We start from the raw sequence: 26,821 nt of genomic DNA, 5'->3' as shown, positions 1-26,821 counted from the left end.
CTCTATTTTACCTATTGTCTTTCCATACTATGATTTGGATCATTTATCCTTAGGCTTCTATTAATTCTAATTGTCTCTTAGATTACATCTAACTGACATTTGAATCCATACACTAAACTTTTAATCATTATTATATTTTTAATTCTAGAAATATTACTTTTAAATAATATTCTAGATCACTCCTTAAGCTACTGTTCTATCCTTGTGGAGATATTTTTGAACTTGGTTTTCATTTTTTTAAACATAGCAAACTTAAGCATTTTATTATCTGTGTCTAAGAGTTCCAATACCTGACATATTTGGCATTTGCTTCTTTTCTTTCTCTATTTTTTAATTTTTATTATTTCTTGTTCATGGTTCCCTATTTCCTTGGGTGATTGGAAATCTTTGACGTTATGTTTCTCATTTTACTTCTAAATTATTCACACAAAAGTATTTTAAGGTCTGTGTGAATGAGCTCGTTTTCTAGCAAGAATTTGCATTACCTCTTTCATCTGCTTATTATTATTATTACCAAGGCTAGTGTGACTTTATTTAACTTGACAACATGCGTGTTTGTGTGTATATTTGTTTTCTTAAGGGGTACCAGGAATTATAAATTTGTTGACAAATCCATGCAAGTGCCATCTTATTTTTGCCTACCCTTTTCTGATACTGTGATCCTTGGGTTTGTCATGAAGTTGATTATTCCATAGGCTAAGAAGCTCTGGGTTTCATTTCTTTCCTCTATCTTCTTGAAAGTTCTCAAAACCAAAGTTCACATGTGTCAGTTTGGGCAACTGCCTTCAGGACAAAATCAAATTGTCTTTTGCTCACCTCTTAGCTTGCATCGTTCCCTACAATTTTGACCTATAAATCCTTACTATTTTATCATTTCTTTGACACTTTATAAGAACTCTTTTAAATTATTTTATTGAGTTTTCTCATTTTCAGCAGAAAGACTGATACAAATAAATCAATATACTATTATTAGAAACAGAAGTACAGCAATTGTGCTCTTCATATGTTGTCAGTATTAATCCTTTTGTCCTTTCTGCCATAAATATTTCTCCAGGTAGCCTTTGCTCATCTTTCCTGTTAGAGCTGTTCAGAAATGGAACAGATTGCTTCATGAGTGAGTGAATGATGAGCCACATGAAATGATCACTCACTGGCTGAAAAGCTGACAGAGAGGTTGTAAAAAATGATTCCTGTAATAAGCAAAAACTTGAACTAGGTGACGTACAAAGTGCTATCTAAATCAAAGAATGTAGGGGATTCTCTTTTCTCACTTAAAATGTATTTTCAATAAACTTTTTCATTTTTAAACATTCTGAAAGAGGATCCAGCTGCTATCCTTCTATTTAGTCAATATTTCTATTTGATTATATCTATTTTCTATTTTGTCTTAAATATTATCTTTTCAATTTTTTTACATATAGATGGCTTCCTCCTTACTTTGTAAAGGATGGCTTTTTTCACCTCTCACAACCTCCATCCATTTTTCTTGCATGTTACTGGATCTTCAGAAATTGCTGCATTTTTATTTGAGTTGAAAAATATATAGTAAATAAGATACTGATTTTATATGTGCTTCACAAGCACTATCTTACATAATCCTCATAACAGTTTTATGAGTTGTAAGTTCTTATTATTTCCACTTTATAGATGACAAAGCTAAGAAATATGGAGATAAAGTATCCAGACCAAAGTTTGGAAGTGATGGATCCTGGGGTTTTGTCTCAAGATGTCTGGCTCCAGAACACCCATTTGTAACCAATGCCCTGTAGGAAATTGTCAAAAGTCATTAACAACTCGCAGATATTTTCCAAGTAGTCAAAAAAGAAACAGTGAAAAGACAGAAGTCAAGAGTTGGAGAGAACCAGCTCATTGTGGCAATAGGATGAAAATAGAATCATTTCTTTGCAGTCAATATTCTGTGCACATTTGCGTGTGTGTGGGTGGGTGGGTGTTTGTGTCTACGTTTGTGTGTGTACGTGATGGTGATGCTTTGTCTCTTTTACAATTTTTCTCTACAAAATTATATTTCCTTGTTCCCTTGTCCTAATCATGCTGTGAAAATAGCCCTGCAGGAAGACCTGCCCCTCCCCGACTACTGCAGCCTCCCTTCCTCCCCTTCCCTGTCTCATACATGACGTTTTCTGTGCAGTTCCAGCCCTTGGTCACGCTCTAACCTTGACAGTATTGACGTCAAGAATTGAGGGAATATACTGTGCCAGACTCAGGCAGGCGGGCTTTGGCTGCCAGCTCTTCCTCTAGAAGCTGGCCTCTTTCTGACTCAAGCATTCTTCCCCATCCTGGCCTTGTTCCTCCTTGCCAACTAGCCTTTCCCTCAGCTCACATATCATGTGAATCTTTATCAAGCTTGTGATGTTCTTGTCACCTGTATGGTCATCATCCATATCAAGGGTTCTGCCACCCAGGAAAAGTCAAGACCCAGCAGCCTTGCCCCTTTCTACAAACATCAGAGGACCATTTTGTTGCATATAGATGAGCCAAGGTTTGCCGTGATTTTTCTTCACCATAAGCACATTCCATTGAGGCCCTGGTTGGGCAGAGAATGAGTGGAAAGTCACTGTAGGCGCCCTCTCATCCAAAATTACCACCAGCAATGGCCCTATCACCCAGGAACATGCCCGAGCCCAAATAGGAGATGTATAGAAACTTTGATAGCCAAGTCTTGCACCATCCTTTGAAATTAGAACCTGGTACAACAAAGGACCAAAGCTCTAAGATTTAGGAAAATTTGTGAAAAAGCAGACTTGTTACTTCCAGATTTGGGGCAGAGGGTAGGTGGACTTGGTCAGGGAGAAAAAGGATGTTCTTCCAATTGCTCTAACATGTATGGTTTTCTACAACCTTGCATGATTATTTCTATCTCTTTCATCTTCATGAAGAATTCAAGATGATTATAAGTGACTGCGGGAAGGGCAATATTATTATCATACTTCCTTTTTTTTCCCCCTTCAAAGCCCAGGGCAATCCCAGCTGTACAAACTTGTGAAACCATAGAATGTCAGATCTGATAGTTTCCTTACAGTGCATCAAATTCAAGCCCCTACTTGACAAATGAGAAAAATCCAGCCCAGAGAAAATAAATGACTGTGCCAAGGTCACAGATTTCCTTATGGCAGTACAGATGTGAGAATCTGGCTCTCTAGATTCCAATCCCAACGGGTGCTTATTATAAGCCTGATACTAAAGGGTGAAGCATGTGAAGGGTTGCAGGCCCTGCAGTGTTGTCTCCTTCCCATGGTGACCACAGATGAATATAGCACTTTCCTGGGTAAACCGTCATGATTCTTTATGTCTCCATGTCGGTCCTTGAAGTGGATAATCAGGAAGGTAATGTCTTTGTTTCTCTCCTCCCACTTAAATATGCTCTAGAAAAATTAAATTCACCCAACATTACTTCAGACATCTCCTTTTCAGAGAAGACTTGTCTGATGATCCTTTATGAAGCAGTGTGTTCCTTCCCCCCCCCTTTTCCCCCATACACTCTGTAATTGGCTTCTGCTGCTGATTTTTTTTCTCCACAGCACTAAGTACCACCTGATGTGTCACAGATTTGTTTATTTTTTGCTTGTGTTTCTTTCTGTCAGATGTCAGAAGGAATCCAAAATTAAAAAAAAAAAAATGCTTGTAAAGAATAGAGAGAACTTCCCTGCTAATGCCAAGGTTGTCTGGTGTTGATTTAAAATCCCCTAGAAAAACAAAGCGTTCTGGTGGTAAGTGGTAGGTATGGGGGAAGAAAGAATTAAGGTAAAGCAAAAGGGGGAGGGGGGCATACAAATGTTGAAAAAGAAGCCACAGACCTTCCATTCATTCTCTGCCCAACCAGGGCCTTGATGGAATGTGCTTATAGTGAAGAAAAATCAGCAATCTGGGTGAGAAATGAGACCTGGAAACACGATGTTAGGCAGAAAGCAACTGACATCAGCTATTTATTGCTGTAATAATGCTGCGTAACAATCCACCCCCAAACTTGGGCTCAAAACTCTAAGTTTCATTGAGGTTGGGCTTGCATGGGCCCATTCACATTTCTGGAGGTCAGTGAGCTGCTGACTGGCTTAAGGTGGCCTCAGTTAGGACAAATGGATGGCCTGGCTCTGGGCCAGTCTCACTCTCCAGCAAGGTGTTCAAGCATGTTGTCTTAGTGGTGACAGAGGAGCATTGAGTGAGTGAGAGGAAGCACACAGGGCATCTCGGGGCTTAGAACAAGCACTGCATAACCTCCACTGTTGGTCCAGGCAAGTCACAGGGACAAATTTAAGGGATAAGGAAATAGACCCCATTTCCTGATGGGAGGGATTTCATAGGGGGAGGCTAGATGGAGGGGTAAAGACTTGAAGTCATACCTGCAATTTGCCATAGCAACTCTGGAAGTCTCATGGCACAGAAGTAGAGCACCTCTGGCTCTCCACAAAGGTGCATCTCTTTGAAAGTTATGCTCCCCACAGGGCCTGGATCTTTGGGAAATTACCACATATATGGATACAATGATGTATATCCATATATATATATGGATATATATATGGGATTATAAATATAGATGTTTATATATATATATATATATAATCAGTTGCCTTTTTAAATATGATCTTGTCAACCGCTCATTCGAATGTACTCTTCAAAGACAATAAGTGAGGCAGGCTTCAAGCCCAGGAGAAGGTATTCTAAGGAAAATGTCACTTGAGTCTGTTTTGTCAGCATCACAGGAAGACAGGAGGGACCATGGTACACATGGGGGAAGAACACGTCAACATCACGCTACCTACATCATTTGCTATTCCCTGTTGCTTACTCTCCCTAACCTTCAACAACTAAAACAGCCGGTTTATTCATCAAAGGGATTGTGACTTTCTTGACCCAGAATCCCAGACATCCTCTCAAAATGTTGGGGAGCAGACCCAGTCATTCTTCCTCTCTCACGTCAATGAAGCAGTTCTGGCACCAGGACACACCCGGTGGCCCTTGGCTGTCCCTTGTCCTCCTTATAATCAGGCACCAAACCTAAGTGGTCCCCACCATCCAGCCACCAGCATCCTCTAGAAGCCTACCAGCCCATCATTTTTTAAAGATGGAAAAAACCTCCTGGAGGTACCTCTGTTTCCTCTCTGCAAGCTGATTATTTTAGGTGAAAAATAGAATACACACACACACAATAAAAGCCAAAGGCTTGCTCATATTCTCCGACTCTAAAGGGGAATTCCAATGGCACGGAGAACGCCCTGTCCCTTCCTCCCACCTTCTCCACCCAGCAGAGGAGGCGGAACCAGCCTTGGGGAGGAAATCGTTTTCCTGTTCCACTGTCTGTAAGCACATTTTTCCAGATCAGTCCTGACTTTTCAATTTCAGAAAGCCTCCACGTCCAAATGAGGCCCCAAGTTGGACCAGCCTCTCGACGTACTTCCTACTTCTCGTTGGTGAAATGTTTATCAGCCTGAAGGGAAATGGCAAAGGTACAGGGCAGCAGAGAGACCTGATACAGAGAGATTGGCTCCTGGCAGCTTGGAGGTGGGGGTAGGGGCGAGCACAGTTATTTTCCATGTGCTCTTATCAGCAGGAAATCTAACTACCTTTAATGCAGCAGGAGATATGGGCCAGTCTCTTGAATCCAACTTTGGGGAGCCCTTCAGATAACTGTCACTCACCTCCCAGACTCATTAATCAGTAACAAGCTGATGCACCCCAGTGAGGAGAACATGAAGAGGGGGCCCGCAAAGACATGTTGAGTAAATCACACTTGCGAGCTGGCACCACACTAGAGAAACTCCAGGCCAAATGGAAGCTAATGTGCCAAGTTAAATCCCAGCACTGTGACTGTGTGTGTCTGTATATGAGAGAGAGAGAAAGAGAGAGGGAGAATGGAGGGCTCAGGAAATAACACACACGGCTCTGAGATCAAAAACTTGAAACATTAACCCTCAAGTCTCTCCCATGCATTCCCATCTCCAGTGAGAATATATTACCTTGTCTCCTGTCTGGGGGAAATAGAGTGAAAAGGTTGGGGAGACACAAAAAAAGATAAAGCTATAGGGCTCTGGGCTCCTGACTTCCTTAGAGACCAAGGTAGATTGTGAAAGACTTAATTTTCCCCCTTTAACTTTTATGAAGCCCGACTCAGCTGTAATGTTTCTCAAATGCCAGCCAGTTTCCAGCCAGGATTTTCCAAGTGCATCTAATTGCCCACTTTATCACCAGCCCTATCAGGTAAATGGTGTTCCACGTCCGCTGGGCCTGGTGAAGGTTGACACTGGGACTTGTCAGGCAATGGATCACAGAGCCAGAGAGGGGGCCCCTTGCACCACATTCCTGCATGAGGGTGACAGTAAATTATGACATCTGCCAGGAAGATCGGAACACGGCTGTGCTACCGGATGCACCTAAGCGGCACAACCAGGAAGGCTTTTAGGATGTGATTGGAGATGTGTCTGAGAGCTCTTAAAGGGACAAAGAGCCTCTTTCCCCAGCCACAGTGGGACAGAGCAGAACACAGAACATTGGGTTTTTTCTTTGATGATGGATAAAGACCTATTTTTATGTTTGGGTCAATAATAATGCTACTTGGCAATTAAATCCGTAGTTTAATTTGTGCTCCTAATCACCCTCTTAGGAGCCTCAAAGCTGCTCAAAGGAACGGCTGTTATCATGCCCAGACTTTGTAAAGGAACTAAGATGGAGCCTGGCTAGGGGATTTGGCATGGCCTTAAACCTGGGTCTCCAGACCCCTCAAAACATGCATTCTTCACTTTACCAAGCTCTTCTCCATCTTCTTCTCCAAAAGTGTCTTGTTCATTGTAGCTTTGGGACTATGGGTTGTCATTTTGTAAACGCATGGCTTTTCATCTAAATCTCTACAGAACGGACACTGAAACTTTGTATCAAAAAAAAAAAAAAAAAAAAGGCAATACAAAATGAAACACCAAAACCCAAAGGGAAGAAGAATCCTCTTGCTAATCCAACTTGATTTGTTTTTAAAGGAAATGATGGGGAAAATAAATAAATAAAATAAGAAAGAGGAAAAAATGCTCAACATCGCTGATTATAAGAGAAATGCAAATCAAAACTACCATGAGATACCACCTCACACCAGTCAGAATGGCCATCATTAATAAATCCACAAATAACAAGTGCTGGAGGGGCTGTGGAGAAAAGGGAACCCTCCTGCACTGCTGGTGGGAATGTAAACTGGTACAGCCACTATGGAGAACAGTTTGGAGATACCTTAGAAATCTATACATAGAACTTCCATATGACCCTGCAATACCACTCTTGGGCATCTATCCAGACAAAGCTCTACTTAAAAGAGACACATGCACCCGCATGTTCATTGCAGCACTATTCACAATAGCCAGGACATGGAAACAATCCAAATGTCCATCGACAGATGATTGGATTCGGAAGAGGTGGTATATATACACAATGGAATACTACTCAGCCATAAAAAAGGATGACATAATGCCATTTGCAGCAACATGGATGGAACTAGAGAATCTCATACTGAGTGAAATGAGCCAGAAAGACAAAGACAAAGACAAATACCATATGATATCACTTATAACTGGAATCTAATATCCAGCACAAATGAACATCTCCTCAGAAAAGAAAATCATGGACTTGGAGAAGAGACTTGTGGTTGCCTGATGGGAGGGGGAGGGGGAGGGGGTGGGAGGGATCGGGAGCTTGGGCTTATCAGACACAACCTAGAATAGATTTATAAGGAGATCCTGCTGAATAGCATTGAGAACTATGTCTAGATACTCATGTCGCAACAGAAGAAAGGGTGGGGGAAAAAACTGTAACTGCAATGTATACATACATCTAAGGATGACCTGACCCCCTTGCTGTACAGTGGGAAAATAATAAAAAAAAAATATAAGAAAGAGTACGTAAGTGTCTGGCAGCCTGAATTTGATAGCATAATTGATCATTTATTGAAGATTTCAATGGAACAAGTTGGAATTTCAAACTCCACACAAGACGGGAAGGGTAAAGGTGTAACTTGAAATATGTGGGGACTTCGGAGGTTCTTTGAGTTCGACGATAGCCTAAGATTCAAACAGACAGCAAAGCCAAGAATCTAAACTTGAGATCATATGCAACATAGTTTATGGGATATTTATTTATTTATGAGGTATGGGAATTTTTCACAAGGGAAATACTCAGCCTTTAAGTTTATAAAGAGAAAAGGAGGCAGTTTTGTGGGTGTAGATGCCATGACTGCTGACCTAAAATGATGATAGTACAACTTGTCCATTAAATGCCCCACCTTCAAGAAGGTCTCCCAAGCAGCCCCACTTGTAAATGAGAGACAGGCTTTGGATTTGTCAATGCTACACAGAAAATTGATGGTGTAAAGAGATCAAGATTTGATTTGATGCCTGGCAAGATGACTTATTTCTCAATGATCCTCAGCAAGTCATTTAACTTCTCTATGCTTAATTTTCTCATCTTAAAGTGTGAACACGACCATTTTGTGGGGTTGCATCAGGGTTAAATGAGAACCTGGATATAAGAGCATTTTGCTGTTTTTTCATCTGAAAACAACCTAGAATTTATTGGAAGTTGTGCCAGGCCCTTAGGGATTGAAAAAGAAAATGGCAGTATTCATTTTATCCTGTATTTAGCTGCTATTTATTGGGTACTTAGTATATGCAAGGGGCTCTGCTAACAACACTGATATCTTCTAAAAAGAATAACGCATGGTCACGACCATTGGAAGGTTAAGTTGGTCAAGGTCAAAGTTACCATATAGGTATGAATATGTCTATTCCTTTTTACCAAAATTTATTGAATAGCCACTGCCTTTCAGAAATTTATAGAATGGCTGGTGTGTGTGTATGTCCATGTCTGTGTGTGTGTGAATGTGTGCACATACACACCAGCAAAGTAATTATATTACATTATGCAATTATGACAAAATGACTTTACAAGGCTACTTAATGATAGCATTTTCTGGAAGAAGGATTTCAGAAGTTTTAATATATGCACTTAGTTCTATGCCTGGAACGATTTATACATAAATGCCAAATATTTTATAATAACAGTTCAATATATGATGGCTTGGATAATGTTTTTCCTCACTGTAGTTTTTGGCAATATTGGAGGTAAGTAAATAGATGGGTACACTTTACTTAAGTGACCAGGAAATGGAAAGGCTGACAAGTCATTGTAAGCAATCATGACTGGTAGAATGAGGTTGGTTCACCACAATTAGAAGCAATAAGAATTCTAGAAAAATATATGAATGGATGTGGCATCTTCCAGCCTTCTTTGCGTCACAGGCAATATTTCAAAACACTAATAAAATACCACCTATGCTCAAATGCCTGGTGGATAAATTGAAAGAAAGAGGGTTTTTTGGTTTGTTTGTTTTTCAAGATTTGGTGCTTTCCTTGCCATTCCCTTTTAAGTTGCAGTCCTTAGGCAAATGACGGAAACCTCTTTTCTCTCTTCAATCATTATTAGAGTTATTATCATTGCGTCTGGGGTAGATGCAGAAACTACATGGTCAATATTGACAATTTGTGTAGATCCAGTAGAAGATTAGTATAAGTGTGTTTAAGAAGCAATACATTTTATTTTCTATTCTAGACATTCATTTGTTTGAAATTCAATTAAAGAATTGCCTACCCGGGTTGGGGGTGATGGGTAAATTAGGCGTTTGGGGTTAGCAAATACAAACCGCTAGGTATAAAATGAATAAACACTGTATAGCACACAAGGAATTCTATTCAATATCTTGTAATAACCTATAATAGAAAAGAATTTGAAGAAGAATGTATATAAGTATATACATATAATTGAATCACTTTGCACTACATCTGAAATTAACACAACATTGTAAATCAACTATACTTCAGTTTAAAAAAAAAAATTCCTTGCCCAGGTTCTTAGTTAAAATATTATCATGGACCTTATTTTCATGCTAAAGCCCAGGCTATTCTGAAAGATCTTGTGAATCATGTCATTTCAGAGCCTGGAATTTCACAGAAAACACAACTGCTGCGTGCTTCATTACAGTTGTTAATGCATTGCAAGAAACACAGTAACATGACCAGAATGGACTCTTGAGTTTTTCAAGTGGTTTGAAAATCATTGTCCTTTGATTCTTTTATGAGGGTTCCATAATTTCTTAGGGTTTTCCAGCAGCTTTTTGATCCCTGGCCCTGCCAGCCTCTCTTCCCAGACAGAAACGGGGACCCTTGATGGTGGTTGTGGTAAATTAATAAGGAAAAAAAATAAACAGAAGGCCCTTTTCCCATGTGCTTTTTTTTTTTTTTTAAACTTTGCAAATCTGTTCACTGTACACTTAATTTGGAGCTTGCAATGCAGGAACCCTGTCTGGCTCTTCTAATTCATCATCTTCTGTGATGTTATTCCTTCCTGAGAGAGGGCACAAGTGGAACTCACAGCAGGCAAGTGAATGAATGGTCCTCTCTCTAGGTTCCCACATCATTCCAGGACATCTGGGCAGCTGTGCAACGGCAAAGCAAAACTTTCTAGGGTTTCTACTATTCAATCCCATAGCCTTAATGTCATCTGAATTAGTGGTAGGCAACCGTTTTCTGTAAATAGCCAGACAGTAAACATTTTTGGCTTTGCAAGCCATATGGTCTCTGTCACAATTACTCAGCTCTGCCGTTGTAGCATGAAAGCAGCCATAGATAATATGGAAGTGAATGAATGTGGCTGGGTTCCAATAAAGCTTTATTTATGGACACTAAAATTTGAGTTTCCTGTATTTTTCATGTGTCATAAAACCTTTTTATTTTGAATTGATTCCCACAGCTTAAAACATGAAAAGGCATTCATCGTTTGTGGGGCCAGAGTCAAACAGACAGTGGCTAGATTTGGTCCACAGGTAATAGTGTCCTAATCTCTGATTGAAAGGGATCATTTCTTTAAATTTCTGTCTCCAGGAGTCCCTGTTGTGGTTCAGTGGGTTAAGAACCTGACATAGTGTCCATGAGGATGCAGGTTCAATTCCTGGCCTCGCTCAGTGGGTTAAGAATCCGGTGTTGCTGCAAGCTGCAGTGCAGGCCCCACATGTGGCTGGAATCCTGCATTGCTGTGGCTGTAGTGTAGGCTGGCAGCTGCAGCTCTGATTTAACTCCTAGCCTGGGAACCTCCATAAGCCGCAGGTACGGTGGTAAAAAGAAAAAATATATATATATATATATCTAGCCAAAACTTGTCTTTTGGATCTCATAATTGAGGATTGATATCTCCACTTATTTGTCTCTCAAACACCTTCAGTGTCAAAAATGGAAGTTGTGATTCTCTACTCCTAGTGCTTTTTTCAGGGCTTCTCCAGCTGAGAAAAATATTTTCATATTTTCCACACATGTAGTTACCACAGCTAGAGAATTACTATTATTATTATCATTTTGTCTTTTTAGGGCCGCACCCATGGCATATAGAGTTTCCCAGACTAGGGGTCAAATCAGAGCTGTAGCTGCCGGTCTACACCACTGCCACAGCAACACGGGATCCGAGCCGTGTGTGTGACCTACACCACAGCTCCTGCAACAGGCACAGCAATGCCGATCCTTAACCCACTGAGCGAGGCCAGGTATTGAACCTGTGTCCTCATGGATACAAGTCAGATTCGTCATTTCAGCTGAGCCATGATGGGAACTCCCTAGAGAATTATTGACCATTCTTTTTTTTTGGCCATGCTCATGCACATGGAAGTTCCCAGGCCAGGATCAAACCCACACCACAGCAGTGACCCAAGCCACTGCAGTGACTACACTGGATCCTTAACTTGCTGCACCACAAGGGAACTCTGTGTTGACCATTCTTGCATGCTCTTTTATTATACTCTAGATCCAATTCACCCCTATATTCTGTAGATTGTATTTCTAAAACATACCTCAAATCTGCTTAATTCTATCTGGTCCAAGCTACTCTCATCCGTTAACTGAATTCCTATAATAACTTCCTAATTGATCTCCCCTTTTCTATGTTTCCCACTTGTTAAATCTTTGCAAACTTGGACATGTTGTCATTGTTTCTGAGCTCTGTAGGAATCATGGGATTATACTGACAATATGCATAAGTAAAGTAGAAATTTCCATTCCTTCCCACTCAGTGCATTTTGCATACGGCATCAGAAGTAAGCTCGCTAAAGCAATAGTCATCATATCACTCTGATGGCTTTCTTTTGCCCTGAAAAATAATCGAAGATCCTTAATAAATTCTTCAAGAGTCTACCTGAGACAAATTCCATGTTCATCTTCATCCCACTCTCTTTAAATTTTATTGGAGTATAGTTGATTTACAATGTTGTGTTAGTTCCAGGTATACAGCAAAGTGAATCAGCTAACATACACATATATCCATTCTTTCTCAGGTTTTTTTCCCATATAGGTTATTACAGAATATTGACCAACCAACAAATCACATTTGTTATTAGTGGTAAGAGAAATGCAAATGGAAGAGGCAATACAGGGGTAGGAGAGGATGAGGTACAAACTATTAGGTATAAAATAAGCTACAGGATATATTGTGCAACATGGAGAATAGAATCAACATTTTATAATATCTATAAATGGAGTAGAGTCTTTACAAATTGTGAGTCATTATACTGTACACCTGTAATTTACCTAATTTGTATGGCAACTATATTTCAATTAGAACACTTAAAATAAATAAAATTTCTTTCATGTAAAAAAAAAAAAAAAGGAAACAAGGAGTTCCCACTGTGGCACAGCGGAAATGAATCAGACTAGGAACCATGAGGTTGTGGGTTTGATCCCTGGCCTTGCTCAGTGGATTAAGCATCCGTCATTGCCGTCAGCTGTGGTGTAGGTCGAAGGTGTGGCTTGGATCTGTCATTGCTATGGCTGTGGTGCAGCCCAGAAGCTATAGCTTCGATTAGACCCCTAGCCTGGGAACCTCCATATGCCGTGGGTGCAGCGGTGAAAAGAAAAAAAAAAAAAAAAAAGGTATATCTCCAGCCAAAACTTATCTTTCTGAATCTCACATTGATGACTGATATCTCTACTTATTTGTCCCTCAAACACCTTCAGTGTCAAAAATGGAAGTTGTATGAGTATGACCCTAAAAAGCAAAAAAAAAAAAGAAAGAAAGGACAACAACAAAAGACCAAAAAAAAAAAAAAAAAAAAGAAAGGAAAAAAAAAGAAATCCCCTTTAGCTAAAAACTCTGGTCTACAATTCTCTAAATTGTATCCTTGAAATCTGCATGGTTACATTGAAATATGGAAATGCTCTAATGCCTTAGGTAGAGACAAAAGGTAATATACCCCTGTGTGCTGGGGTTGAGCTAATCAGTTAAAGATCAATTTATCCCTCCAGTGAAGCTCTGGGGAAGGTGTTGGGGGCTTGGTTGAATAACTATGTCTTCTCTGTTGAGTCACACATCTCTTTTTCCTATTGTTCTTTTTTCTTTTTTGGCCATGCCCATGGCATGTGGAAGTTCTGGGCCCAGGATGGAACCTGAACCCACTCCACAACAAGAATCCAAGCTGCAGGAGTGACAACACTAGATCTTAATCCTCTTCATCACAAGGGAACTCCTCTCTTTCCTGTTCTTTCTGCTTTTTCAAAATGATCATTTAATTTGAGGGATGATTAAGCAACAGAGGTGATAAAAAAATTGCATGAATAAGGGATAGAGGAGTTCCCATTGTGGCACAGTGAAAACAAATGTGACTAGTAACCATGAGGTTTTGGGTTCAATCCCTGACCTTCCTCAATGGGTTAAGGATCCGGTGTTTCCATGAGCTGTGGTATAGGTCACAGAAGCAGCTTGGATCCTGCATGGTTGTGCCTGTGGCTGTGGCGTAGTTTAGCAGCAGTAGCTCTGATTTGACCCCTAGCCTGGGAACCTCCATATGCCATGGGTGTGGCCCTAAAAAGCAAAATACTAATTACAGTAATAATAACGGATAAAGCATAAGTTGAACTCCTGACTGTGTCTTTGTGACCTATTTAGTGTTGACCTATGAGCTCCATTCCCTTCTTTGTAACATAGAGCCCCAAAGGAATTTCTCATTAGACTGTTGTGAAGACTAGAAAGATGTTAATAGGACTTGGTATAGTATAGGACACAGGGCATATAAAAATAAGCATCCATTTATGTGTCATAAATATTAGTTTTTAAAGGAGTAAGTTCTACAAGGTGGACCTGGCTTGTATGTTAGCAATAGAAAAGAAAAAGAAATCTGGCTTGAGAAGGATTTTGGCTTATCAGAAATTCCTAAGCTTACGTTTTCTCACTGTGTTTGGAACCCTCGCCAAATATGTAAGCCAGTATTTACTACGTTCTGCTACAGTGACCAACAGCTTCTGAAACCCTGAGATATGACTCATGGCTAGAAAGGTTTACAAAAGTTTGTTTCTCATTTGCCTCATGTTTAGGCTGTGGTAGCTATGTACTGACTCTGAATCTGCTACATAATAGCAGACTTCTTACCAGACTCCACCCTGCTCATAGCAGAAGAAGAATAGAGATTGTTGGATCAAATATACCTCTTTATATATACCTCTTTAAGCTTCAGACATGGCACATGTTACTTGGCTCACGTTCCATTGGGGAAGGCAAGTGGCACGGGTAGTGGTGTCACTAACCTAGACAAGTCACATTCCAAGGGAAGTCACTGCAATTTACATAGAGGCAGGTAGAGATTTGTGACTCGTATAAGACAGACCTGAATATTGGGTATAATAAACAATAGGCTCCATAAACCAGAACCTTTTTTTTTTTCCCTAAATTTAAAAGAAGAAAAATGAAGGTCCTCCAAACTTACTTGGATGGAGTCCCCCACCTGAAATAAACCAATGTTTAACAACGTAACAGCACTTTGCAGAACCACTGGGTTGGGATGTTTAAGCATCATGGAAAATGCTGGTTTTTAAAGTAGCCCATTAAGTAGCACAGCCTGGTCTTACAGTCTCTGGTGATTTATATGGTTTTAGTAAGGCTGGCCAAATAGGTGGATTTAGCATTAGACGGATGGGTCTGGGAATCACTGATCATCACTCTCCGTGGACAACAGGCCAGCTCTCAGGGTTGTGGTGAGCATGATTACATTGAGCCCCAGGCTAAAGGATTTACAGTCTCCTTTAGTCAAGCCACAATATATTGATTAAATATTTGCCCAAAGTTTATTAGATTTGGGCTACCCGGAGCTGTCTGTATTAATAGCCATCAGATTGCATATGCCACTTGGGCATTTAATCATCAGTAAACCATGGGAAATTTCCTTTTCTCCTCATATTACTTGTTTTGCCACAATAAAAATTAAACAGCTTGTTTCAGATCTCCTAGTGATTCCTGTTTCATTCATGGATCAATATCTGAGTCCAAATTTATCCCATTTAGAAAGAAATGAAATAGGTACTCTAGTTTTATTTTATTTTTTTCTTTTTATGGCCACACCTGAGGCATATAGAAATTCTCAGGCTAGGGGTCAAATTGGAGCTGCAGCTGCAGGCCTATGCCACTGCCGCAGGAATGCAGGATCTGAGCCATATCCACGACCTATGCTGCACCTTGCACAATGCTGGATCCTTAACCCTCTGTGCAAGGCCAGGGATTGAACTGGCATCCTCATGGATACTATGTTGGCTTCATAAACCACTGAACCACAATAAGAACTCCTGGTTCTTATTTTTAAATTGAGAAACTGACATTCAGGGAGTGAGTCTTGTCCTCTGACCCTGAGCTATTAAGGGGACGATAAGAAAAGTACCCTGGATCCATCAAGAAAACCAGTGTAGAAGCATAGCTTTGTGTTTCCATGGAATTCTATAGTGGTAGAAACATAAACAACTTCACAATGGAAAATTAATAGATTTTTGCACAGAGACGCATTAATCAAAATAATTTCCCCCTTGAGATTCTCTCTTTACAAACTCTTCTGTTATTGCTATTGATAGTTTATTGTTTGTTGGCTTAAAAGTACCTCGACTTGTGTGGACAGTGCACACAATGCAGTTAAATTAGGCCCAGCTGGTTCAAATTCTTAATTTAAAATGGGCAATTATTGAAAGAGATGATTGAAAATGACTGATTTCTTAATCAAGTTTAATAGTGGTTTATGGGGCAAATGAATGATTCACTTCAATAAAAGCGTTCAAGTGAGTTGTGCATGTGGCTACAACGATAAAATGAACTTAACACAGAAGTATGTACTTTCAGACTTGAACAATGAAAAGCATGAAAATACATGTGGGATATTTGTAAGCATACAGAAAAAAAAGAAAAAGTGATACCGAAGGTTATACCTGAAGACTAAAGATCTCTTCTTAACCCTCCTGTTTCCTTCTCCAGAGTCAATAAGTTCTCATGTAGACTTACAGAAATCAATCTATATATTCATGTCAGTTATTGTTGTTATATCAGCTAAGGGAAGCTAAAAGGGGATAAAGATTACATAAACAGGAGTTCCCGTCGTGGTGCAGCAGAAACGAATCCAACTAGGAACCACAAGGTTGTAGATTTGGTCCCTAGCTCACTCATTGGGTTAAGGATCCAGCGTTACCATGAGCCGTGGTGTAGGTTGCAGATGCAGCTCCAATCTGGCATTGCTGTGGCTGTGGCGTAGGCTGGCAGCTGTAGCTCTGCTTAGACCCCTAGCCTGGGAATCTCCATATGCCATGGGTGTGGCCCTCAAAAAAAAAGACAAAAAGCCAAAAAAAAAAAAAAAAAAAAAAGGATTACATAAACATTTTACTGTGCTTTTCAGTTTTTCTAAGTGTTGCCATCAAGGACAGGGGAAAGGCAGAGCAAGAATAACAGGAAAAACTAAGAAATAGAGCAGTGTTCTCATACACTTTTATGCCATTTTGGGTCTCTTGGTCTGTTAATTGGCATTTTGATTTTTAAATATTTTTTCCAAGATATAAGAATTAAGATCTAGAATTAAAGAAAGGGAGGCTGATAGTCTCCACAGAGAGAACTAGGAACAGGTAAGCCTACCTTTCCACTGAAAATCCAGAATAAGAAAAAAAAAAAAAAAAAGCTGGAGTTCCCTGGTGGCTCTGCAGGTTAAGGATCTGACATCATCACTACTGTGGCTCTGGTTACTGCTGTGGTGCAGGTTTGATCCCTGGCCTGGGAACATTTGCATGCCATGGACGCAGCCAAAGAAAAAAGGAGAGAGAGAGAAACTACTTCTAATCTCAAAGGGCTTGTCTCTGAAATGAATAGGGATACATTTATTTGTTCATTTGCAGAAGGAATATTTATTGAGCACCTAAAATGTGTCAAGTACTGAGGACTTGAAAATAAAGATCATAAATTTGACCAGTAAAGCGTTAGATGTCCCCCAAATTTTATTACTCAACAGCCACATGGTAAAATTCCTATTTTCTGAAAGTCTGTTGAAAAACTGTCTTGCAGAAAGACCATTCAATTCAGTGATATATTCATTAAAAATTACTTTTACTAACAATTGCTATGTAGGATGTGGTACTTGATAATAAAAATGACAGCCAGGAAAATACAAAACAATGAGATGCCACTTCACACTTGGATGGCTAAAATCCCCAAAACTGACATTATCAATTACTAGCAAAACTGTGGAGCAACAGGAACCCTCATTCATTGGTGATGAGAATGCAAACTGGCATAACCACATTGGAAGACAGTTTGGCAGTTCCTTACTAGGCTAAATCTACTTTCCTGTCCCCTTGATGTTGAAGCAGGTCAAGTGGCTTGCCTGACCTAATGGCATGTAAACTGTCATGATAGTTAAAAGAAGCATTAGGAGCCACTTGTATGGTTGGTTTTTATTCTGTTTTCTCTTCTGTGAGAATGACATGGCTCCTTCAGGCTTGGTCCCAGATGGAGAAGCAGTTGGAACACCAAGTCAGGTGATGTAAAATGGAAGCAAGACACACATGTTTGTGGTTATAAGCCACTGAGATACAGGGACCATTTGCTGCCAAGACAATGCTGAGTAGTATGGCTTCCTGTTTACATATAAAATGATAAATGATTGAGAAGAGTTCAGGCATCTGGAATATAAAATACTATGCATTCTATTTATTCAAAAATACATTATACATATAATATTTATATAATATTTTATATATAATATTCTATATATCTTATATGTAGAATATTTATACAATATTCTATATATTCTATATATTTTATATGTAGAATATTTATACAATATTTTATATATATTTCATATATTCTATATATTCTAAAATACTATATACATTCTATATACATATACATTCAACAGAATTGCACTGCCATCTATTAAAAATCTGTAGAATATCAGTGAATTGGATTTAAGTGTGAGGGATGTGTGTGTGTTTGTGTGATTTATTGTATTATCCTATTGCTTCTTTACTTTGGAACATTAACTTCGTTAATACTCCTTAGAAGGATTTGCTATTTATTTATTTACTTAATGATTTGCTTTTTTAAAATGATATACAGACCACATCGTAGTGGAAAATGAGAATAAAAAGCACAATGATGGTATTATTTATACTTTATAAAAAATAAAGTAAAATTAAATTGTTTTGATTTGGTAGTGATTCACAGATGATACCAGAGAAACAAAAGTAGTTTTCTCCTCTTAAGCGCCCTCGGTAGTTCTTGAGTGTTCAGTGTTCATATGCAAATAACAGCCAAATTGACTTTCAGCAAATTGGTTCCTCAGTGAGTGGGTTTCTTCAGTCAATAAATATTCTTCCCCATCTCTGTTATCCTAGAACTTACATTCTATCTAGATTCAGGAAAGCCTGAGCTTAGTCTAAGGACTTTAGGTAACAAGGAATGTGTGATGTGTCCAATTATATATTTTTAATCTTAACATCTTTAGAACCGCTAACCTGCTTCCAAGGAGAGTGACTATAAGAAGTGAGAGCATGAGAAAAATGTGAGTAGCTATATTAAAACAATCTTACCAGGAGTTCCCATTGTGGCTTACTGGGTTAAGAACCAGACATAGTGTCTGTGAGGATGTGGGTTCTATCCCTAGCTTTGCTCAGTGGCTTAAGGATCCAGCATTGCCGCAAGCTGCAGCGTAGGTCACAGATGCAGCTCAGATCCATTGTTGCCATGGCTGTGGCATAGGTTGGCAGCTGCAGCTCTGATTCAACCCCTAGCCCAGGAACTGTCATATGCCACAGGTGCGGCCATTAAAAAAAAAAAAAAAAAAAAAAAGATAAACTAAGTCATCATGAAGGACCTGATTGCTACGATAACACAGTCATGCCAGAGTGGAGAGGAGTCTGCTTTCTCCTACCCTGAACTTAGCAATGTGACAACAAAATGGAAGAAGTCCAGGACCACAGATGGTCAGTAACCATGCATGTGAACCCTGCAATGTCAACAAACTCGGGAAGTGCTCTCAGCAGGACTGACATGCTTGGGATAATGTTGTTCAGGATCCAGAACCAGCATCTAAGGTTTCTTGTAGAAAATTGCTTAATGATATTCTGCCTTCACTCTAGACTCCAAAAGAACAGAAACTTGAGATGAGGTTTAAGTTATTTTAAACTAGAGGTCTCTCATGGGTCAGTGTGAATTCTAGATGACTATCTGATAATTGCACACTTCTCAGAATTCATAGTCAGGCCAGTGGTCTAGAATGAGCCCGCACTGAATCTCTGAGGAAGATGTCTTGAGGGAAACTTGAGATTTTCTTCCATTGATGCTAAGGGCCAAATGTCTCTCTGTTGAACAGGGATAAACTCAAAGACATAGTACATAAAGAGATGTCTTAGAAAGGCAAGACCTAATCAGTGTTTGAAATTTTTTTTTTTTTGTCTTTTTGTATTTTTAAGGCTGCACCCATGGTATGTGGAAGTTCCCAGGCTAGGGGTTTAATCAGAGCTATAGCTGCCGGCCAACACCACAGCAATACCAGATCCAAGCCGAATCTTCGACTTACACCACAGCTCACGGCAACGCCAGATCCTTAACCCACTGAGCAAGGCCAGGGATTGAACCCGCAACCTCATAGTTGCTAGTCAGATTCATTTCAGCTGCGCCACGACAGGAACTCCTGTGTTTGAAAATCTTTTAGAAAAAGAAGGGCGGTCTGCCAGTTTCCTGGAAATTCTGAAGAGCATTGGTGGATGGGCCACTTCACACCTCTGGTCAATTGTGATCTATATACCTACATTAGAAATTTGCCACCGCTGACAGTCTGAGAATGGACTACATTGTGGGACTTCAAGGCCTCTTCAAGGAAATAGAACTCAAAGCCTCTGGCCAAGACCAGAATTGCCAGACCATTATCATTGCTTCAGCCATCTCATTGTAATGCTCCTTCACCCCCTTTGAGCAACCTGGCCTACTCCTTCCTGCCCCCTACTAGGAAAGGTATGTGGCCCACTCCTCATCCTGCCTTTCTAGGGGCAATATATGCCCTCAACCAACCAGCAAGTACATTGTAAGACCCCTCTTCCCAACCAGTGAGCAGGTCAGCAGGTGCATTGCAAGATCTCTTCTCTCTCCCTGGGCTATAAAAACAGACAGGACCATGCACCCCAGGTTGGCACTCCCTGATTATCAGGAAGACATCCCATGGCACTAGCAGCATCTCTTATCTAAATAAACTCTTTTTCTCTTCTCCTGCCATGCTAGAAAATTATTTTTCTGATCTGCATGCACAGACCATGACATATATTTCCCCTGATACCAAGGTGCTCAGTTAAAACTCTCAGAATCATGATAATTGAGCATCAACTTGGATGCTTACATGGGCAACTCAGGGTGACTAATGAGAATAACGCAATTATTCCCAGGATATATAAGCATCTTGACATTGCTTTCCTGAGTCAATTACTTATGGGTTTATGTTCAGTGACTTTGCAACATCCAAGGACAGTACAGGTTTAGTTAAGAACATTCCTAAGCCACAAGTTCCATTTAGATTTTGGTGCACCCCTACCTCTCTTAATATATGTCAAAATAAAGACAAATAAATGTAAGGACATGTATGTGTGCTCTAAAACTTCTAAGAATGATGCCTTTAATATTGTTCTTGGAAACTGCAAATATTCAGCTCTAGCAACAAATCATTTTGGGGTCATCTCTGCTTTGCTGGTGCAATAAACATGGCACTCGTCCACCCATTCGGTCATCCAGCAGTGAGACAGACTCATTAATCTCAGCTACTAGTAACATTTGCTGTGTCACTGAGCGTATGTTTCCTAAACCGTAGAATGAGGCTAAATCTTCCCAGTGCTTTCAGAAGTTTTTAAGAGAGCGACCGTAAGGAGGAACCATGGTGCATAAAATCTATCGAGTGAACAGCAAGGTGATGAGCTACCTGAGAGAAGGAGGCCGTCAAGACTGAATCACAATGACTTAGTGATGGGAATGAGCTCAGGCCAATCACATAATACTCGCTATTGTGCTCAGGCTTAGTCAGAGCCAAATTCAGGAAGCACATTCCATTAGACTAAATAAAGCTTCGATCATGTGTAAAATTTCCAGCTTGAATAGGCAGCCATTCTATCACTCATCGGGCTTGATGCATTTAATGGGTGTAATTTCTTCCTCATATTTCTATGCGTTTATTGTTTCATTTTTATTATAGGAATTTGGACATCTTATAAAGCTTATTATTTTCTGTTAAGCCCAGGCTTAAGTAAATACTGTTCTACAGGGTGTACATGCAAATATGTTTCCTTTAGATTATCTAAAGAATGGGTAATCTGATTCAATTTAACTATGAGATTAGAAGAAAGGAAAAGTGGGAAGAAAAAAACAAAAACCTATCCAGCACGGAACCAATGTAACTTGAGAGGGTAGAGAAATTATTTTGGGGGGTGGATTGTGAAGTATGAACTCCTCAATTCCCCAAGGTCTGATTCTGCAGACTCCAGATGGAATTCAGAAAAATGTCATTTAAGGACTACTTTAGGAAAAGCTTCACAAGTGATTTTGAAATAAGTGAATATTGCCTTGGGCCTCTGTAAACGGCATTAAACTTGCTCTTACATCTCTTGGAGAAAAAGGAATGAAAATGGAAGATGAATGTTCTTTTTATTCTATTCATGCCAATTATCTGAAAACCTGAATTCAGAAATTGCCCCTGCAACCTTGTAATTTCAAGATTGAACTTCATCTACCAGAGCTGCTGAGCCTTTCAGCTCGTGAGGATTGTATGACCCAGACTCAGCCTGATGCTGACCAGAGCTTCGGTCCAAAACAAGAGCTCATTAAGCAAGATGGATGCAAACAGAGTATAAAATATATATAAATACATAAATATATCTGTATATTTATATATAACAATCTTATACAATCTTATAAATATAAATATATAAATATGTGTGTATATATGTATGTACTCAGCAGATTTTCCAAGGTAATAATATGCCCCAAACAAAGACCTAGAAAAACTGGGTTTTTATTATTAGCCTCTGAATATCTGGGGGAGAAAGGTGGTTTATTTTATTTAGTTATTTGGTTAGGTGGGACAATAGTCAGGCTGCAGGTATTTCTATTACAAATTCTCCAGGAGTTCCTATTATGGCTCAGTGGATTAAGAAACTGACATGGTATCCATGAGGATGTGGGTTCAATTCCTGGCCTTCCTCAGTGGGTTAAGCATCGGGGGTTGCCGTGAGCTGTGGTGTAGGTAGCAGATGTGTCAAGAATCTGGTTTTGCTCTGGCTGTGGTGTAGACATCAGCTGCAGCTCTGATTTGACCCCCAGCCTGGGAACTTCCATATGCTGTAGGTGTGACCATTGAAAAAAAAGGGAAAAAATTGAGAAGAACTCTCCAGAATTCCTCCAGATGTAGAACCAGAAGTAGACTCTGAGACAAAGATTTAAATGTGAATTGTTAGGGAGGTGATTTTAGGAAACACTGGTGGAGGAGTCGGGGAGCAGTGAGAGGGGTGATGAAAGGAAGCCAGTAAGGATGTTCATCAAGCAGGTCATCCTCATGGACAGCCTGGGCTCGTTCCCAATCGGGGATTCTGGGAAACAGTGTAGAACATGCTAAGGGCTGACCTCCTCAAGGACAGTGGGAGCTGGAAGATTGAACACTACCCCCCATCAGTCACTGAGTGAAGGCTGCTCAGGGGAGCAGCCATTCCCTGGTACTGCCAGCCTGCCCCCTGCCTGGGCAAGTCAGATGTCAGGGGCCAGAGCAAGTCCTCAGGTGGAGGTGCAGGCTCTGGCAGCTGAGATTCAGGCAAACATGCACTGAAAGCATCCGATAGAGCAATTTGGAAAAATTATGTTTTTGAAGCCAGCTGCTCATTCTAATATAAAAGACAATGGGGAAAAAAAGACTTGCCAGGCAAGAGCAAGCCTTGTTATATTTAGTGTGTCTCTTCTGGGAATACACCAAGCGAGGTTAAAGGGCAGGGAATTGGCTAGTTTTCCCAATTACCAATCCATGGGTGAGATTAAGTTATCACAGCGATGCATTGGGTCTATGGTACCGGTTCACTTAGATTTCAACTTGAGAGTCCTGCTGTAACTGGTAAAATGTGAAACGGTCCTTATCCTGCAGAAGTAGAGAATGCCCTCAGGGGAAATTTTAAAAGCACCCCTTGCTTGCATGCCCTAGCTCTGTCGAAGGTACAGGTTTCACAGTACAATATAGGTAACTGAGTGTCATCAGGAATAGACTGAAAGTAAGCAGAGATCCTAAAACAGAATGACCCATGGAAAAACGCTGTTCACTTGGAGTTAGTCATTTGTTTCTATATGTAAATGGTTTTGTATGCTTACTATTAAGTTGCTCAGTTCCAAAAAAAAAAGAATGTTATGTTATGAATTTCTCATTTTAAACATGAAGAAGGAAAATTATTTTCTATTAATTGAGAAAGTTTCTCTCCACCTCTACAAAGTGCATAATGACTGAATATGTAAAGAGTGCCACAATGAAGGAACACCCATTTTTTAGCCCTTCAGGAGAAATCTCACATAACTTCATATAGCCCTCTAGGAAAGGACCAAATTTGGTTGCCAAAGAAAGTGAATATGAACCTAGTGTTATTTTAAATATGCTCAGTACCTTTCCCCCAAATGTTGGACTGTCCACAGCTGCACAAACTAAAGCTTTGCAAAGAATTAAAACCACCTCCTTGTTCATGAAGGTTGAACAATTACAGTGCTGTGGACACGATACCCTGAAGCTGTATGAATGAATCATGGAGGGAATTTTTTTTTTATTTTTGCACAGGAGATTTGCAAACTCATCAGATGGAGACAGTGTACAAAAGAAGCAGGCAGATTTAGATTTCATTCTGCCTCTGGTCAGTTTTGAAACTCAGAAGGCTTCCCCTTGTGTGCTCTGTGGATCCCAGCAAGCTACGTTTGACACATACTGACACACACACAAGGTATGATTGTTTAATTGTGTTTTTAAATTCAATTTATTCCCCACTTCCACTTTTTGCCCTCCAGTGATATTTGCAAATTATAGGAGGATTTCCTGGCTACAGTTGTTCCTGGGAATGCTTTCCAAAGTAACTTAGCTTAAAGGTACCAGCTCAGCATCAGGACAATTCATATCAAAGATATCCTCAATGGAGTGGCAATTTCTCAGTTTTCTTATGTTGTGGTCTTTGTTACACACAAGGAACTCTTTGCTGTCATTGCAAACTATTGTCAAGAACATCTTTTCTAAGAGGAAAAAAGAGCCGATTACCACCATCGTAACTTGAATATGGGTATAATTTTGCAACTTGGATTTATTCTGTTGATTTGGGTGCTTTCAGTATTGTTTTGCTGTTGTGACTGAAAAGCCAAAAATTTCAGCTCTGAAATCCACCCTCCCGCACCGGCTATTGAAATCTTTATCCCTCTTAAATGATAAAGCCATGTTAAAAGTGTCCAAATTAACAGAATGAGATGGAAAGCTAAGTGGGGATAAAATGAGTTGAGAACGATGCTGATTAACAGCTAGTATAGAAGAAAATATGCAATTACAGTATACCCTCTGCACTGAAGTTACCTTCTTTCAAATGTGTCCCTTGGGCCACAGAAGTGGAGGACAATGAAGAAATACAGAGAGGAACAAGAAAGGGGGCAGAGGGAGTGTAAAGAGTTAAGACAAGAAAGACAGGCATCATTGGAGTGTTCCTAGTCATAGAGATGCAATAACTCTGATCTTCGTTCCCTCATCTATGAAACGGTGATGTTGATGAGAATAGCTCTAGGGATTCAAATCATTCTAAAGCATTTCAGTTCTTCTTTTTTTTTTTTTTTTTACAGTTAGCACCTGATTCTAGCTGCCAGCCAATAAAACATCTTCATTTCTTAGGAGAAAATTGTTTCATTATAAAATGGCTTGTGGGAACAAATTGTCTTCCAGCTTTTTTGCGTTTTTTACACACACAGAACAAATGATCAGGCCATTCAAGCTTCTAAAGTATTTGAGCAAAATCACCAGGTGGCAGAAATCAGCTCCAGAGCAGCCTGGTCACTGGAGAGCACTTTGTATGAGGAGCTGTATATGCATGGACCCTGATGCCAGCCAACCATTTCCCTGAGCTCAGAAGTGCAGGCATCAACAGGTAATCAATCTCCAGGTCAAATATGCTAGACTTCTCATAGCTGCATGGATGAGTGTTGTCTTGGGGAGCAGCTGTGTCCCCATGGAAATAACAGATACTAGCCACCAGTCAGGTCTTTCAGTTCCAGAACAGATGTCAGCACAGTGGTAGAGTCATCTTTGTGTTTTGCTTCCCTCTTCCAAGTATGACTGAGGCACTGGTGCCTCTCACTCTGCTGTGGACCATGAGGCAACATGATGCTTCCAGCCACTCTCATTTGGAGGAGGCAGAATCCACTTTGGAGCAATAATGATCTATGTCAGGGGGTGTTCATCACACATGTTCCTGGAAGATCTGGCCTAGAGGCTGGCTACCCCTCAGCTCCTTGACCCTACATGAGTACCTAAGCAAGAAGTTCCACCCTGTTTTCTCTCCCCAGAGCACCTGCCTGTCATAGGAATACGAGAGGTCCTGCGTAGCCATAGAGGTGGTCTTGAATCAGCTCATTGAGTTACTTCAGCTAAGTGGCCTGAGGCGACCTCTGAAGTTTGGATGTAGAATCACTACTTGTCTAGGGGCTTCTGAGTTCAGTAAACTAAGAATAGAGTAGTCCTTTTGGCAGTGAGTCACTTGGACCCCAATCTAAGTTTGAAAACAAAGGGAGTAAATTTTCTTTATGTTCAAAACATTCCACCACATTAGTTAACTACTCAGAGTCGTTTTTCCAATGTGGCAATCAGGAGTCCAGGACAAGCCATGTACGGTAAGCGGACCACTTGGCAAACTCTCATATGCAGAGTTCATCCTCAGAACTGACACCCAAGTCAAGACTCAGAGCATCGCCAACTGGCACCTTAAAAATTGCTTGTGATGGTTTCTAGTCATTACCATAGCCCAGGCCCCCTAGAGCAACCACTGTCCTGACTTCCAACACTCTGGATCCATTTTGCTGGCCTTTGAACTTTATGCACATGGGATCATATATTATATATGTTTGTGACTGGTGTTTCTGCTCAACGTAACGTTTGGTAATTCACTGATGTTGCTGTGTGTAGTTGGAGTTCATTGTCTCATCGCTACATGATTTTCCATTGTGTAAAGATACCATAATTCATCCATGAAACTATTGGAGGGCATCAGGGGAGTCTCAGGATTTTGGCTATTATGAATAATGTTTTTATGAACCTTCTTTTTAAAAAGAAATTTTCAATTAGAGTTGATTTACAATGTTGTGTCAATTTCTGCTGTATAGCAAAGTGACCCAGTCTCATATATATATATATTCTTTTTCTCATAATATTTTCTATCATGTTCTATCCCAGGAGATTGGATATAGTGCTATACAGGAG

General features: G+C 40.0%; 2 long non-coding RNA genes across 2 annotated transcripts in view; one reads left to right on the top strand and one right to left on the bottom strand.

Moving 5' to 3' along the window:
* LOC110257380 overlaps nt 1–26,674 on the top strand; it is a 481,953-nt gene extending 455,279 nt beyond the window's left edge. Inside the window, exons 3-4 of the long non-coding RNA XR_002339930.1 lie at nt 24,158–24,317; nt 25,192–26,674. This is a non-coding gene — a long non-coding RNA (uncharacterized LOC110257380). The remainder of the gene's footprint in view (nt 1–24,157; nt 24,318–25,191) is intronic.
* Nucleotides 1–26,821, bottom strand: part of LOC106506610 — a 381,893-nt gene that overhangs the window by 21,344 nt on the left and 333,728 nt on the right. The window lies entirely within an intron of this gene.

This window comes from Sus scrofa, chromosome 17 (genome assembly GCF_000003025.6).
Source record: "Sus scrofa isolate TJ Tabasco breed Duroc chromosome 17, Sscrofa11.1, whole genome shotgun sequence".
Classification (NCBI taxonomy): domain Eukaryota; kingdom Metazoa; phylum Chordata; class Mammalia; order Artiodactyla; family Suidae; genus Sus; species Sus scrofa.
The sequence above is the reverse complement of the archived record's forward strand: the minus strand, read 5'-3'. Positions and strand labels throughout refer to the sequence as shown.